Source organism: Mesoplodon densirostris, chromosome X, assembly GCF_025265405.1.
Source record: "Mesoplodon densirostris isolate mMesDen1 chromosome X, mMesDen1 primary haplotype, whole genome shotgun sequence".
NCBI lineage: Eukaryota > Metazoa > Chordata > Mammalia > Artiodactyla > Ziphiidae > Mesoplodon > Mesoplodon densirostris.
In genome coordinates this window covers 113,041,706-113,059,983 of record NC_082681.1, presented here as the reverse complement: position 1 = coordinate 113,059,983, position 18,278 = coordinate 113,041,706, and the positions used below count along the sequence as shown (strand labels likewise).

Genomic DNA, 18,278 nt, shown 5'->3' with positions numbered 1-18,278 from the left:
TTATTTCTGGGCTCTCTATACTGTTCCATTGATCTGTGTGTCTATTTTTGTGCCAGTGTCATGATGTTTTGATTACTGTGGCTTTGTAGTATAACCTGAAGTCAGGAAGCACGATACCTCTGGCTTTGTTCTTTTTTTCTTAAGATTGTTTTGGCAGTTTGGGGTCTTTCATAGTTCCATATAAATTTTAGGATTATTTGTTCTAGTTCTGTGAAAAATGTCATGCGTATTTTGATAGGGATTGCATTAAATCTGTAGATTGCTTTGGATAGTGTGGACATTTTAACAGTATTCTTCCAATCCAAGAACATGGGATATCTTTCCATTTTTTTGTATCATTTTCAAATTCTTTCATTAATGTTTTATAGTTTTCAGAGTATAGGTCTTTCACCTCCTTATTTAAGTTTATTCCTAGGTATTTTATTCCTTTTGATGTGATTGGAATTATTTCCTTAATTTCTCTTTCTGCTAGTTCATTATTAGTGTATGGAGAAGCAGCAGATTTGTGTATATTAATCTTGTATACTGCAACTTTTCTGAATTCATTTATTCTAATAGTTTTTTGGTGGAGACTTTAAGGTTTTCTTTCTATAGTATCATGTCATCTGCCTATAGTGATAGTTTTACTTCTTCCCTTCCATTTTGGATACCTTTTATTTCTTTTTCTTGTTTGATTGCTTTAGCTAGGACTTCCAGTACTATGTTAAATAGAAGTGGTGAGAGTAGGCATCCTTGACTTGTTCCTGATTTTAGAGGAAAAGCTTTCACCTTTTCACTGTTGAGTATGATGTTAGCTGTGGGTTTGTCAAAAATGGTCTTTATCTTGAGATATGTTCCTTCTATACCCACCTTGGTGAGAGTTTTTATCATGAATGTAAGTTGGATTTTGTCACATGCTTTTTCTGCATCCATTGAGATGATCATGTGATTTTTATCCCTTCTGTTAATGTGGTGTATCACATTGATTGACTTATGAATATTGAACCATCCTTGTATCCCTGGAATAAATCCCACTTGATCATGGTGTGTGATCCTTTTTATATATTATTGGATTCTGTTTGCTAATATTTTGTTGATGATTTTTACATCCACATTCATCAAAGATGTTGGCTTATAATTTTATTTTTTTGTAGTATCTGTCTGGGTTTGATATCAGAGTAATGGTGGCCTTGTAGAATGAATATTGGAGTATTCCATCCTCTTCAGTTTTTTGGAATAGTTTGAGAAGGATAGGTATTAGCTATTCTTTATATGTTTGGTAGAATTCCCCTCTGAAGCCATACATTCCTGGACTTCTGTTTGCTGGGAGTTTTTTTTTAATTACAAATTCAATTTCACTACTAGTGATCAGTCTGTTCAGATTGTGTATTTCTTCCTGATTCAGTCTTGGAAGGTTGTATTTTTCTAGAAATTTGTCCCTTTCTTCTAGGTTATCCATTTTGTTGGCATATAACTATTCATAGTTGATTAATTGTATCTCTGTGGTATCAGTTGTTATTTTTCCTCTTTCATTTCTTGTTTTGTTTATAATAAGATAAACTTTCTTCTTGATGAGTCTGGTAAAGATTTGTCAATTTTGCTTATCTTTTCAAAGAACCAGCTCTTGGTTTTATTGATTTCTTTCTTTTTTTTTTTTTTGGTCTCTATTTTCTTTCATTCCTCTATGACCTTTATTATTTCCTTCCTTCTGCTGAATTAGGGCTTTCTTTGTTCTTCTTTTTCTAATTCCTTTAGATGGAAGGTTAGGTTGTTTATTTGAAATTTTACGTGCTTTTTGTTTTCTTCTTTCTACCCTCACTTTCTTATCATTTTCCTTCTGTCCAAAATGGCTTTGTCCCTTCTTCTATAATAATCAAACTCTCATTCACAGTTTTTTAGTCATATGAATCTAGAGTTCCCTCAGTGTTTATTTTTACCCTCTGAGTTCATTTATTTTTTCACTAATATGTACAGTACTTTTACATAATTGTTATTAATGTACACATTTCATTTTGTGTCCAGCTTTTGTTTAATTGAAATATAGTTGATTTATAATATTGTGTTAGTTTTAGGTATACAGCAAAGTGATTCAGTCATATATATATTTTTAGATTATTTTTAATTATATATATTTTTTCAGATTATTTTCCATATATAGTTGATTTATAATATTGTGTTAGTTTTAGGTATACAGCAAAGTGATTCAGTTATATATATATTTTTAGATTATTTTCAATTATATATATTTTTCAGATTATTTTCCATTATAGGTTATTAAAAGATATTAAAAATATTATGCAATAAATCCTTGTTGTTTATCTGTTTTATATATAGTAGTGTGTACCTGTTAATCCCCTACTTCTAATTTATCCTCCTCCCCGCTCCTTTCCCCTTTGGTAACCATAAGTTTTTTTTCTATGTGTGTGAGTCTGTTTCTGTTTTGTATATTGATTCATATGCATTATTTTTTAGATTCCATATATAAGTGATATCATATAATAATTGTCTTTGTCTGACTTAACTTCACTTAGTATGATAATCTCTAGGTCCATCCATGTTGCTGTTGTTTTTTCTGGCTGAGTAATATTCCATTGTATACATGTACCACTTCTTCTTTATCCATTCCTCTGTTGTGGACATTTAGGTTGCTTCCATGACCTGGCTATTGTAAATAGTGCTGCAATGAACATTGGGGTGCATGTGTCTCTTTAATTATGGTTTTCTCTGGGTGTATGCCCAGTAGTGGGATTGATGGGTCATATGGTAATTCTATTTTTAGTTTTTTAAGGAACCTCCATACTGTCCTCCATAGTGGCTGTATCAATTTACATTCTCACCAACAGTGCAAGAAGTTTCCCTTTTCTCCACACCCTCTCCAGCATTTATTGTTTGTAGATTTTGTGATGATGGCCATTCTGACTGCTATGCGGTGACACCTCACCGTAGTTTTGGTTTGTATTTCTCTAATAATTAGCGATGTTTAGCAGCTTTTCATGTGCTTCTTGGCCATCTGTATGTCTTCTTTGGAGAAATGTCTATTTAGGTCTTCCGCCCATTTTTTGATTGGGTTGTTTGGTTTTTTTTGATATTGTGCTGCATGAGCTGTTTGTATATTTTGGAGATTAATCCTTTGTCCATTGATTTGTTTGCAAATGTTTTCTCCCATTCTGAGGGTTGAATTTTCGTCTTGTTTATGGTTTCCTTTGCTGTGCAAAAGCTTTTAAGTTCCATTAGGTCCCATCTGTTTATTTTTGTTTTTATTTCCATTACTCTAGAAGGTGGGTCAAAAAAGATCTTGCTGTGATTTATGTCAAAGAGTGTTCTTCCTTTGTTTTCCTCTAAGAGGTTTATAGTGTCTGGTCTTAAATTTAGGTCTAAAAATACGGAATGCTTCACGAATTTGTGTGTCATCCTTGTGCAGGGGCCATGCTGATCTCTGTATCATTCCAGTTTTAGTATATGTGCTGCTGAAGCGAGCGCTAGTTGTAGACTTTTTGATGATAGCCACTCTGTGTGTCCAGCTTTTTAATTTTTTGCCTTAACATTATTTCATTTGCACATGAACCTTGTCAATATAGCCCACATATGGCTCAGCATTCTTTTCTATTAATCTTATAAAACACTTCACAAAGAGATTACATCATCAGAGTCAAGTACTCTCTTTTTGTAATACAGGTATATATTCTAGACTAAGAGGTAATTTGCAGCCACTGGAAATGCTAAACAAAATAAATCATTAGGGACATAATTGATCAGGAATGTGACTACAGTTGTCTATTAGTCCGCAGGGTACTGGTTCCAGAACCCACTACAGATACCAAATCCCTGGATGCTCAAGTTCCATAGTCAGCCCTCTGTATCCAAGGATTCCGCATCTGTTCAGGTGCAGAACCTGCAGATATGGAGGGCTGACTGTATTTACTGAAGAAAATCTGCATGTAATGGACCTGCACATTTCAAATCCATGTCGTTCAAGGGTCAACTGTATATGCTTAAACAACAGAACAGGTCTGAAAGAAAATGACTCTGTTACTTTAGGGCACTATACTGTGGTTTTTAAGCATTATTTGACTAAATTAACAATTAACCTAGATGTTTTTCTACCGTGTAGATGCTACCTAATTCATGTACAGAGTTAAAGCCACAATCTTTTACAAATTGAGAAATTACATATATATAAAGAATAGTTCTCTTTCTGCTTTCAGCTGTAGTCAATAATCTTTTTTATTCTCCAGATAGTACAATCTAGCCTTTAGCAGTACAGTATTGCTTTCAGTTACTTTCTTGCTGGTTGCCCTGGGGATTAAAATTAGCATCATAATTTAAAACAACCTAATTCAGATTAATACTAACTTAATTTCAGTAGTATACTTTGCTCCAATATAGCTCCTTTCCCACCTCCTCCTTCATGCTGTTATTGTCATACAAATTACACCTTTATTATGCATTATATACTATGCATATGTTATACACTATATTTACTATACCTTACAAACTCATTGATACAATTTTATAATTATTGCTTTATGCTGTTGTCTTTTAAACCATATAGGAGAAGAAAAGAGTTATTAAGAAAATACGTTTATACTGTCTTTTATATTTACTGATTTACCTTGTGCTTTTTATTTTTGTATTGAGGTATGACTGACATACACAAAGGCTGCACATGTTTAATGTATACATCTTGATGGGTCTGAAGATAAACATACACCTGTGAAACCATCACCATATACAATACCATAAACTGAACTATCACTTCTAAAATTTTTCTCCCTGTCATTTTCTTTTCTTTATGAGCGTAAGTAAAACTGTGTACCCTTTAATCAACACATCATGTGGAATTGAATTACTCTCTGGCGTTCTTCCATTTCAGCCTGAAGGACTCTCTTTAGTATTTCTTATAGGGTAGGTCTCCTAGTGACTAATTCTCTTAGTTGTTGTTTATCTGGGAATGTTGTAATTTCTTCTTCATTTCTGAAGAATAGTTTTGCCAAATATAGGACTCTTAGTTGACAATCTTTCTTTTAGCACTTTGAATATGTAATCCCATTGCCTTCTGGCCTTGATGGTTTCCAGTATTTGGGGCAAGGTTTGACAATCACTCTCTTAAAGAGATAGAGCTGGCATAAAATCATTGCTCTACAGTGGGGAGCAGGTAGGCCTGCTGGGAAACTCATTCCAAGGGGTGATATAGGAATCTTCAGATGTGACTCAGGTCAACTGAAGTCTGACGTCAAGTAGAGGTTTGTTCCCTGAGGTATTCAACTCTACCTAAACATGTCAGACAGCATTCCCAAAGATGAAATATTTTGAAATGAGTTGGCATTCACCAAGGAGACACTTTGTAGGTAAAAGAAAATCAAGTTGGGGGAGCCACATGTGCAAATCAGACTTCAGAAAGGGTGTTGTTGATTAGGAAATTCAGCTACTATGCAGGAGGACTGTACGAGTGGAGAAAAAGGTGAGAGGTTGGTAGTGACCACATTTTAGTAGGCCTTTCAGTCACCCCACAGAAAGTGGACACAATATTGATGTGTATGGTGGAAGATAAAGTCAGATTTACTTTCGAGATATTTGTTAAAGTAAGGGAATTAGGGACATCCTTGCTAGTTCAGTTACCAAACACTGTGGACTCAATCCCAAAGCAGCCTAAGGACAGCCTGAAGAAAAAAGTGAGGGATGTATAGAGACTCAATACTCTGGCCAGTAAGCACATATTTGTTCAAGAAATGAGACAGGATTAGGCCCCCTTACAGGCAAGCAGGAGAGCAGTGAACCCACACAGTGAAGTAGACTTAAGTAGAGGAAAGACCTTTTATGTTTTGTCTGATCATTGCCACTCTACAAGTTACCTGACCAGGGAAACAGAACTAAGCTAAAGTTTTAAATGAAGGTCAGAAACCTACAGATTTGAGGAAGATGGTCATAAAAAGAGGCTATAGAGTAATGTTTCCTCCCAGGGAAGGAAGGAATAAGCTTTGAGGTCATATTGAACCGGTTTTATACGATGACCTGGCCACTTTGTCACTTTATTAACTTCCTCATAGTTGTGAGGATTAAATTATTTTTAAAATAATACTTGAGGGCCTCCCTGGTGGCGCAGTGGTTGAGAGTCCGCCTGCCGATGCAGGGGATACGGGTTCGTGCCCCGGTCTGGGAGGATCCCATATGCCGCGGAGCGGCTGGGCCCGTGAGCCATGGCCGCTGGGCCTGCGCATCCGGAGCCTGTGCTCCGCAACGGGAGAGGCCACAACAGTGAGAGGCCCGCATACCGCAAAAAAAGAAAAAATAATAATAATAAAAAAAAATAAAATAAATAAAATAAAATAATACTTGGGACTTCCCTGGTGGCGCAGTGGTTGAGAGTCCACCTGCCGATTCAGGGGACACGGGTTCGTGCCCCGGTCCAGGAAGATCCCACATGCCGTGGAGCGGCTGGGCCCGTGAGCTGTGGCCGCTGAGCCTGCACATCCGGAGCCTGTGCTCCGCAACGGGAGAGGCCACAACAGTGAGAGGCCCACGTACCGCAAAAAATATAATAAATAAATAATACTTGTATATAACACTTATTGCTGTGTATGACATTGTAGACAATAAATTATTATCATTATTATTCTTCAATCATAGAATATTTCTTTGGAATAAGAAATGGAGTAAAGGTTTTGCTCAAACAAATTATTTTTCTGTAGCAATTATTTCTAGAACCTATGAGGGACGTTGTGCTGGATGATGAACAGAAACTCCTGCAAGAATCAATGTTGGTGAGTCACCACACAATTAAACTTAGAATCGTGGTGGGAAAGGTAGTCAAAGGCATACGTAATATAATTATCCAATATACAAATGAAACCCTGACAAAATGCAATAGTAAATTAAATTTTGAAGATAAAATATAAAAGTCAATAATCCACAGGAAACCAGTGTACTATTTAGTTACTTTAAAGCCATGTTATTAAAAGCCATGTTATTAAAAATTTGAGATAAATGTTTTTAAAAGCAAAAAATAGCTATTCAGAATAGCTTTATTGACCCTTCACCTTCTGTTACTATGTTTGATACCCTACTTTAGGCTCTTATTACTTTACTCTTCTCACATGAACTGTGTCAATAATAACCCAATAGTTCTTTGTTTCTTTAGACATCCACCATACTGCTCATCTTTCTTTCTGTCCATCCATCCATTCAAATATTTTTCCATCTACTAGGTGCTGTGTTCATTCTGGGGGAGCTATTAAAAAAACAGATCTATTAAAAACAAATACCTCTAGAATTCTCTGTTCTCAATAAATACTCAGTCTTGTGAGGAGGGCACATACATCATAAAATTATAATGCAATGTGATAAGAATTATAGTGTACCCATACATTGGATTACTATGCAGCTACACATATTAGAGAGTGAAAAGGGAGATAATAGAACAGAATATGATTTTGATATCATGATGTTGATAGCAATATATCTACTATATATGTATATGAATTATACACATACATTTTAGACAACTATTTCTATGTGTATATATATGCATGAGCACATCAAGAATGATATTCATCCTAGTGCTAACAGTTTTCTGTCGGACTGTCAGAGTTGGGGGAATTTTCACCTGCCTCTTTACTCTTGTGTACATTATTTGGATTTTTAAAATAAGCATATATATATGTAATTAGATTTATAATTTAAAAAGTAGTGCAGACAGACAACATCAACTTGTGCTTGACTTTGGGGTTTAAGTGAATCTCAGACCCACCTTTTCCTATACAAGCTACTTGACCTATCAGTGCCTTTCTTCTTCATCTGAAAAATGGAGGAAATTATAATGCCTTTTGCATAGATTTGATATCATTTTGAGATAAGATAACTAAAGTCATGTTCAGTGGTGTCTGGCAAAGAATAAGTGTTCAAAAAAGTTTGTTAGAGTAAGGAAGAAGAGGAGGAGATGAAAAATTAATCCATTTAAAGTCCCTTCTACCATAGACCTATCTCAACACGGAGTCTCAGTCAAAGAAGCCTAGACTATAGAGGATAAGAGCTTATCCTCTCCTCTGAGCTAAATTAAGTGTTTTCTCAGGTTTGCCCAGTGTAAGGCCCTGCCACATGTTAGCACGTTTCAGGTGGTTCTCATGATTGTTCCATGTGAACCAATGACCAAAGTTGGCCTGTGGAAAGCATGGAGTAATGGAAAATGGATAGCAGGAGTCATAAGTTGATGTGCCTTGTGTGGGCTCTTAAGGTTCCTGAGGTATCCAAGTGTTCTATTTTAGCAAATAAAAGCAGTATATTCAGAGTATTAGGATAATGAGGAAATGGATAATGAGGAAATAGCAAGCATGGGGTTAGAGTTCAGGTGAAAGGGTGTTGTAAAAGTTAGTGTGCAGTGACTCATTTTAGTTAGATTCTGCTATGAAGAGTCAGGGGAAACAGTAATGCTACTGAAGGCAAAATAACAGTAATGTATTCTTCCCCATCACATTGATATGGTTTTCTCATGTTTGTTGAAGAAGTTGAACAATGCTTTCTAAATTTTACGCATATAGTCTTGGGGAAAGATGTGTACCAAACATGGCAGGAAAGCTGCAGAACTTTTGGACCTGAGGCAGCTTACGGAGTCAGGAAATGAACATCTCAAAGGTAAGCTATGTGGAAAGAAGAGGCTGACTATACCTTGTTGCTGTACAAGACCCCAGGGCTATTGAACATTTCACTTAGAGAAAGAGAGTAATAATGACAGAGGCTGAATATTTCTCTCAACAGTGATGAGATTGAGTCTTAACTAAGAGTTACAATTTGGTTGATAGAAGAGATATTAAGGAATTTGCTATTTTTTGATGCTTCCTGAGTTTGTGGATTGGAGGCTCTTGTACATCATGTATGAGGACCTCATTCAGGCTTATTAAGAGTTCTTATACTGCATTTTTATGCATCATGGACCAATTTCAACTCCTGGTATTGGCAGTTACTCATTTTGAGACAATTATGACCATATTTTTAAAATGGTACACAGAAATAACTGTAAACTCTCAGAAGTCCCTTCAAATATATAGGATAAAGTGGACTCTGATGAGAATAAATTTGGAAGAGTAGTAAATATTGCTGTAGAACCTCTGATAGCATATAATGTGGTTGTCAGAAGGAAGAGAGGGCAAATGTAGCTTTGTTTGAATCTGAGAGACTCATTTCTCTATGCCTCCCAGAGGATAACCTAGAGATGGAGGCACCTGAGTGGTGAAACTTAAGTTGCCTATTTCAAACTAATAAAAAACAAAACCAAACAAAAAAGACAAGATTTCTTTCTAGAGTTGGAGAGTCACAGAGTGGACAATACTACCATAGTAGTACTAGGACACCAGAACAACCTTAAGGGAATTCCCTGGCAGTCCAGTGGTTAGGTAGGACTCTGTGCTTTCACTGCCAAGGGCCCAGGTTCAATCCCTGGTTGGGGAACTAAGAGCCCACAAGCCACGTGGCTCGGCCAAAGAAAATAAATAAATTTTAAGAACTCTTAAAAACAATAACAACTTTAATAAGCCATGGACCAAAATGATGACCCATGAAATTTTTTTATTTTTTTGATAGCACATGTTGTTGAAGACCAACGCATTTATTTATTTTATTTTTTTTTTTTTATGGTTGCACAGCTCTCTAAATACACTGAAAACTACTGAGTTGTATACTTTTAAGGGGTAGTAAGTAAATTATATCTTAATTGTAGAACTGTTAAAAAATTATCCATGGGATAAAACTTGCTGCTAGAGAGGTGATAGTACAGTCTGTACATCCTACATGGCTTGTGGCCATGTAAAATTTTACAGTACTCTTCTTATAAAGCAGGTTGGCTGTTAAGAACTGTGAAAATGTTCTTGAATGCTGATATGTGGTTTACAGGAATGTATATTAGGAAGTGATCCAAAATGTGAAAAAGTCATATCAAATTGCCATATATTTAATTATTTCCTTCCTCTTTGTCCTCCCTTCCTTCCTTTTGTATATTCATATATTTATTTGTAATATAGAAAAATTAGAAGTGATCTAAATGAGTAACAGAGGAGAATGATTAAGTAAGTTTTGATGCATAGATTCAGTGGGTTATTATGAAGCTGTTGAGATTGTTTGGTTTGCTGAAATGAACGTCTTTGAATATAAATCCTTGCCCATGTTTCTTATTATTTTCCTAGGATAGAATGTAGAAGTGGAGTTACTGAGTCAGAAGGTTACAAAATACTTTTTTCTCAAAAAAGCACCCCTGCAAACTATATAAATATTTTGTAAAAAGTACAGAACTTAGGAAGAAGAAAGTAGAAGTCACCCCAAGAAATGCACATTTCAAAAGAAAGCCTAATATCCATCTTCTCATATAGATAAAATAAAAAGAAAACAAAAGAAAAAATAAATTTTTTCTCCTTGTGATAAGAACCCTTAGGATTTACTCTCTGAACAACTTTCCCATATATCATACATCAGTGTTAACTATAGCCATCCTGTTGTACATTACATCCCTAGTATTTATCTTATAACTGGAATTTTGTACCTTTTGACCACTTTCCTCCTATTCCCCCTCCTCCCCGACCCTCCACCTCTGGTAACAAGAAGTCTGATCTCTTTTTCTATAAGTTTGGTTGTTTTTATTTTTGTTTTTTTTAGATGCCTCATATAAGTTGAGATCATTCAGTATTTGTCTTTGTCTGACTTATTTCACTTGGTGTAATGCCTTCAAAGTCCATCCATGTTGTTGCAAATGGTAGAATTTCTTCGTTTTTATGGCTGTATAATATTCCATAGTATATGTGTGTGTGTGTGTGTGTGTGTGTGTGTGTGTGTGTGTGTGCGTGCATGCATACACACATACCAGAACTTCATATCCATTCATCCATTAATGGACAGTTAGGTTGCTTCCATGTCTTGGCTATTGTAAATAATGCTGGCATGAACATGAGTGTACAGATATCTTTTCAAGTTAATGTTTTTGTTTCCTTTGGATATAGTCCCAAAGGAAATTGCTGGATCATATGATAGTTCTATTTTTATTTTTTTTTTTTTCGGTACACGGGCCTCTCACTGTTGTGGCCTCTCCTGTTGTGGAGCACAGGCTCCGGACGCACAGGCTCCGGACGCACAGGCTCATGGCTCACGGGCCCAGCTGCTCCGCGGCATGTGGGATCTTCCCGGACCGGGGCACAAACCCGTGTCCCCTGCATCAGCAGGTGGACTCTCAACCACTGCGCCACCAAGGAAGCCCCTATTTTTAATTTTTATCATAGTGGATAATTGAACCTGTGTGTTAGCCTTTTTGCTTAAGTTAATTCAAGTTGAGTTTATGCATATATAAAAAAGGAATCTGATCAATGAATACTGTATCTTCAAGGTTTATAAAAATCAAATAATAAAAAGATTACTCATTAAGATGGTTGGGAAATTTTACGTTTCTTCATATATTCACCATTAGGAAGAATGGAAATAAGCTATTATTCCCTAGAACCCATTATAAAAAGAGTCCAGATTTATTTTAATTGATTCTAGACCTCAGAAAGCTGAAGACACATTGTTATAATATGAAGGAATGAATATAAGCTGTAGGCAGTTGAGATAATTAGACACTTTCTCTTCTGTTTGGGGATTTATCTTTGTATTCATTTGAGCAGTAGCTCTTCCACAAGTGATTAGTTCTTTGAGAATGTATGCAGGCCTTTATCAATCTCTTTTGAAAGCAAATTTCGTTTCCATGAATGGCTTTCCACCTATGAACTAATAGAAATATATGCCTTTGATATGTTAGCAGTTTTTGTGTGTTTGATGCAAAAGAGATTTTGGTGTCTTGGGTATTTGATATCCTTTTATTCCTCTCTGTAAATCTCACAGACATTTTCCCTGGCTGGAATGTAAATCATTGTGTATATCAATAAAGAAAGTCATATTGGACTAGAGGATGAGAAGACCTTAAAGAACCTGCAAAGATGCCTCCTTTAGGCTGGACTTTTTATTTTGTCCCTATGCTTTCAATTCCAGAGCTTTCCAATTGCTCAGGATGCTTTCTCCATTAACACTTACCACCTCAGTTTACATCAGTTAAGCAAACATTTACAGAGAACCTATTCTTGTCAGGGACTGTGATAAGTCCCATATGGCTTTCAGCATCTCCCAAACTTTTTTTTCCCCATTTAATGTGGGTCTTTTTGTAACAAACCTTCTATAGCTTTTAAAAAATGCCTAATGAGGACTTCCCTGGTGGCACAGTGGCTAAGAATCCACCTGCCAATGCAGGAGACATGGGTTTGAGCCCTGGTCCAGGAAGGTCCCACATGTCACGGAGCAGCTAAGCCCGTGCGCCACAACTACTGAATCTGCACCCTAGAGCCCACAAGCCACAACTACTGAAGACTGTGTGCCACAACTACTGAAGCCCGTGTGCTTAGAGCCCACGCTCCGCAGCAAAGAAGCCCACGCACTGCAATGAAGAGTAGCCCCTGCTCACCACGACTAGAGAAAGACCGCGTACTGCAGTGAAGACCCAGTGCAGCCAAAAATAAATATATATATATATATAATTAATTTTAAAAAATGCCTAATGATGTATTTATTATACTCTTACATATGAATTTCAATTTGATTGGTTATATATATCTAGATGAAAAAATCTTTTTCTTCAGTACCTTAAAAATATCACATCATTCTCTTGTCTTCGTACATCCACATACACTAAGATATCAATCTGGTTCTTGGTTCTTTGAAGTTCATCTTCATTTTTCCTGGAATTTATCTTTTTTCCTTTGGCCTTTTATGTACCTTTACAATCTAAGTGTAGTATTTATAATCTGTGGATGATTTCACCTTTAAGTTGGCAATTTTGTCTTTATTATTTCTTCAAATCTCTCTCTCCCTTTCTACCTTACTTCTTCCCGCTTCCCTCCTCCTCCTACCCTCGTCCCTTCCTCTCTTTCCTCTCTCTAAAAGTTTTCCTCTGCTTCTCCTGGTATGTGTTGCTACTATTCTGTATTCTGTATTTTTAAACTTTTCTTTTACACATGCTCTCTATTCTTTCTGTTTTCAGGAAAGGTAATTCTATTTGTTGTTCTACCTCATAAACACACCTATTGTGTTCCATATTTCAATGATCATAGATCTTATGCCCTAATAATTCTACTGAATTCATGATTGTTGTTCTTGTTTCATATTCTTAATATATTTACTTATTTACAATTAATTTACGTGTGACCTCTACTGCAAGCTTTTAGGGTTTTCTCTTTTTCCTGGAATCCTGAACATTCCTAATGATTTGACATGACTCAAGTCCCTTTCATTCATGTTCTAGGCTCTTGGAGAGCCATTTAAATCTGGAGATTTATCATTCAGTTTTGGAAATTTCACTCTTTGCTAATTTACCTCCATCTGTTTTCTCTATTCTCTCTTTCTGGTACTGCAATTAGTCATATGTTAGAATGAGTCAATTGTTTACCTATTTTTTTATTTTTAGTATCTTATTTTCCACCTCTGTCTCAATCTATTTTTTGTGAGATTTTTCTCAAGTTTATATTTCAGCCCTTCTGTTTAATTTTTAATTCTTAATATCTTATCATTATCAAGAACTCTTTGTAATTATCAAGTTCTCTTTTTTCCTATTTTAATAGAAATCTGTTTTTAATTTTTAGATGAAATATCTTGTGCTCTGTGGATATTAATATATTCAGTTTTCTTTTATTGTATATGTTGTCTCTGTTTCCTCCGATTTTCTCTTCTTTTTTTTTTTTCTTCCAAGGTTGAGACTCATCAAATGCCTGCTAATTTTGAGGCAGTTGTTTTAAATTAAGAGTGAGACAGTACAAAAGCCTGTCTTTTGGTTACCTTAACTCTAGGGCTTCCAGATGTCAAGTCCAGCTTTTATTAATAGATCTCCCAAATGTCGGTTCCCAAATGTCGGTTTTAGGACTTCTTAAAAAAATTATTTTTTAAGTTTTTATTTCACATTGGAGTATAGTTGATTAACAATGTTATGTTAGTTTCAGGTGTATAGCAGAGTGTTTCAGTTATACATATACATGTATCTATTCTTTTGCAAATTCTTTTCCCATTTAGGTTATTAAGGAGTATTGAGCACAGTTTCCTGTGCTGTACAGTAGGTCCTTGTTGGTTATCTGTTTTAAATATAGCAGTGTGTACATGTCAATCCCAAACTCCCAATATATCCCTCCCCCCTCACCCTTCCCCCTGGTAACCCTAAGTTTGTTCTCTAAGTCTGTGAGTCTGTGTCTGTTTTGTAAATAAGTTCATTTGTAGCATTCTTTTTAGATTCTACATATCAGTGATACCATATGATATTTGTCATTCTCTATCTAACTTACTTCACTTAGTATGATAGTCTCCAGGTCCATCCATGTTGCTGCAAATGGCATTATTTCATTCTTTTTAATGGCTGAATAATATTCCATTGTATATGTGTACCACATCTTCTTTATCCATTCATCTGTTGATGGATATTTAGGTTGTTTCCACGTTGACTGTTGTAAACAGAGCTGCGGTGAGTATTGAGGTGCACGTGTCCTTTCGAACCATGGGTTTCTCCAGATATATGCCCAGGAGTGGGATTGCTGGATCATATGGTAGCTCTATTTTTAGTTTTTTAAGGAACCTCCATACTGTTCTCCATAGTGGCTGTACCAACTTACATTCCCACCAACAGTGTAAGAGGTTGCCCTTTTTTCCACACCCTCTCCAGCATTTATTGTTTGTAGGCTTTTTGACAATGGCCATTCTGACTGATATGAGGTGATATCTCATTGTAGTTTTGATTTGCATTTCTCTAATAATTAGCAGTGTTGAGCATCTTTTCATGTGCCTCTTGGGCATCTATATGTCTTCTTTGGAGAGATGTCTATTTAGGTCTTCTGCCCATTTTTTTATTGGATTGTTTGTTTTTTTGATATTGAGCTGCATGAGCTGTTTGTAAATTTTGGAGATTAAACCCTTGTTGGTTGCTTCGTTTGCAAATATTTTCTCCCATTGTGTGGGTTATCTTTTCGTTTTGTTTATGGTTTCCTTTGCTGTGCAAAAGCTTTTAACTTTAATTAGGTCCCATTTGTTTATTTTTGTTTTTATTTTTATTACTCTAGGAGGTGGATCATAAAAGATATTGCTTCAATTTATATCAAATATGTTCTGCCTATATTTTCCTCTAAGTGTTTTATAGTATCCCACCTTACATTTAGGTCTTTAATCCATTTTGAGTTTATTTTTGTGTATGGTGTTAAGGAATGTTCTCATTTCATATTTTTACATGTAGCTGTCCAGTTTTCCAAGCACCATTTATTGAACTGACTGTCTTTTCTCCATTGTATAGTCTTGCCTCCTTTGTCATAGATTAATTGATCCCAGGTGCGTGGGTTTATTTCTGGCTTTCTGTCCTGTTCCATTGCTCTATATTTCTGTTTTTGTCCCAGTACCATGCTGTTTTGATGACTGCAGCTATGTAGTATAGTCTGAAGACAGGGAGCCTGATTCCTCTGGCTCCATTTTTCTTTCTCAAGATTGCTTTGGCTATTTGGGGTCTTTTGTATCTTCATACAAATTTTAAGATTTTTTGTTCTAGTTCTGTGAAACATGCCTTTGTTAATTTGATAGGGATTGCACTGAATCTGTAGATTGCCCTGGGCAGTATAGTCACTGTGACAATATTGCTTCTTCCAATTCAAGAACATGGTATATCTTTCCATCTGTTTGTGTCATTTTGATTTCTTCCATCAGGCTCTTATAGTTTTCAGAGTACAGATTTCTGCCTCCTTAGGTAGGTTTATTCCTAGGTATTTTATTCATTTTGATGCAGTGGTAAATGGGGTTGTTTCTTTAATTTCTCTTTCTGATCTTTTGTTGTTAGTGTATAGAAATGCAACAGATTTCTTTGTATTTATTTTGTATCCTGCAACTTTACCAAATTCATTGATGAGTTCTAGTAGTTTTCTGGTAGCATCTTTAGGATTTTCTATGTATAGTATCATGTCATCTGCAAACAGTGACAGTCTTACTCCTTCTTTTCCAATTTGGATTCCCTTTATTTCTTTTTCTTCTGTGATTGTGGGTGCTGGGACTTCCAAAACTATGTTGAATAAGAGTGGTGAGAGTGGACATCCTTGTCTTGTTCCTGATTTTAGAGGGAATGCTTTCAGCTTTTCACCATTCAGTATGATGTTAGCTATAGGTTTGTCATATATGGCCTTTATTATATTGAGGTATGTTCCCTCTATGCCCACTTTCTGGAGAGTTTTCATCATACATGGGTGTTGAAATTTGTCAAAAGCTTTTTCTGAATCTATTGAGATGATCATATGGTTTTTCTTCAATTTGTTGATGTGGTGAATCACACTGATTCATTTGTGGATATTGAAAAAATCCTTGCATCCCTGGGATAAACCCCACTTGGTCATGGTGTATGATCCTTTTAGTGTGTTGTTGGATTCTGTTTGCAAGTATTTTATTGAGGATTTTTGCGTCTATGTTCATCAGTCATATTGGTCTGTAATTTTCTTGTTATATCTTTGTCTGGTTTTGGTATCAGGGTGATGGTGGCCTCGTAGGATGTGTTTGGGAGTATTCCTTCCTCTGCAATTTTTTGGAATAGTTTCAGAAGGATAGGTGTTAATTCTCCTCTAAATGTTTGATAGAATTTGACTGTGAAGCCGTCTGTTCCTGGGCTTTTGTTTGTCGGAAGTTTTCAAATAACAGTTTCAATTTCAATACTTTTAAAAATTTTTATTTATTTATTCATTTTTGGCTGTGTTGGGTCTTCGCTTCTGTACGAGGGCTTTCTCTAGTTAACTAAACGGCAAGTGGGGGCCACTCTTCATCGTGGTGCGCGGGCCTCTCACTATCGCGGCCTCTCTTGTTGTGAAGCACAGGCTCTAGATGCGCAGGCTCAGTAGTTGTGGCACACAGGCCCAGTTGCTCCGCGGCATGTGGGATCTTCCCAGACCAGGGCTCAAACCCGTGTCCCCTGCATTGGCAGGCAGATTCTCAACCACTGCACCACCAGGGAAGCCCCCCAATTTCAATACTTTTGTGATTGGTCTGTTCATATTTTCTATTTCTTCAGTCTTAGGAGATTGTACCTTTCTAAGAATTTGTCCATTTCTTCTAGGTTGTCCACTTTATTGGCATATAGTTGCTTGTAGTAGTCTCTTATGATCCTTTGTATTTCTGTGGTGTCCATTATAACTTTCTCCTTTTTCATTTCTAATTTTATTGATTTGAGCCCTCTCCCTCTTGATGAGTCTGGCTAAAGGTTTACCAATTTTGTTTATCTTTTCAAAGAACCAGCTTTTAGTTTCATTGATATTTTCTATTGTTTTCTTTGTCTCTATTTCATTTATTTCTGCTCTGATCTCTGTGATTTCTTTTCTTCCACTAACTTTGGGTTTTGTTTGTTGTTCTTTCTCTATTTGCTTTAGGTATAAGGTTAGGTTGTTTATTTGAGATTTTTTTTGTTTCCTGAGATGAGATTGTATTGCTATAAACTTTCCTTTTAGAACTGCTTTTGCTGCGTCTCATAGGTTTTGGATCATCATCCTGTCATTTTCATTTGTCTCTAGGTATTTTTTGATTTCTGCTTTGATTTCTTCATTGATCCATTTGTTGTTTAGTACCATACTGTTTAGCCTCCAGATTTTTGTGGGGTTTTTTTAGTTTTTTTCTTGTAGTTGATTTCTAATCTCACATGGTTGTGGTCAGAAAAGATCCTTGATATGATTTCAGTTTTCTTAAATTTACCGAGGATAGCTTTGTGGCCCAGCATGTGATCCGTCCTGGAGAATGTTCCATGTGCACTTGACAAGAATGTGTATTCTGCTGGTTTTGGATGGAATGCTCTATAAATATCAATTAAGTCCAAAAGGTCTAATGTGTCATTTAAGGTCTGTGTTTCCTATTGATTTTGTGTCTGGATGATCTGTCCCTTGACGAAAGTGGGGTGTTAAAGTCCCCCACTATTATTGTGTTATGTCGATTTCTCCTTTTAAAGCTGTTAGTATTTGCCTTATATATTAAGGTGCTCCTATATTGGATGCATATATATTAACAATTGTTATATCTTCTTCCTGGATTGATCCCTTGATCATTATGTAGTGTCCTTCTTTGTCTGTTGTAACAGTCTTTATTTTAAAGTCTGTTTTGTCTTATATGAGTGTTGCTACTCCAGCTTTGTTTTGATTTCCATTTGCATGGAATACCTTTTTCCATCCCCTCAGTTTCAGTCTGTATGTGTCCCTAGATCTGTAGTGGATCTCTTATAGACAACATATATATGGGTCTTGATTTTGTATCCA

General features: G+C 35.9%; 1 non-coding gene across 1 annotated transcript; it reads right to left on the bottom strand.

The window, feature by feature from the left end:
* Positions 1-3,355: 3,355 nt before the first annotated feature.
* On the bottom strand, positions 3,356-3,459 carry LOC132482850 (U6 spliceosomal RNA). The gene has a single exon (XR_009531009.1). It is a non-coding gene; the product is annotated as a U6 spliceosomal RNA (small nuclear RNA).
* Positions 3,460-18,278: the final 14,819 nt, after the last annotated feature.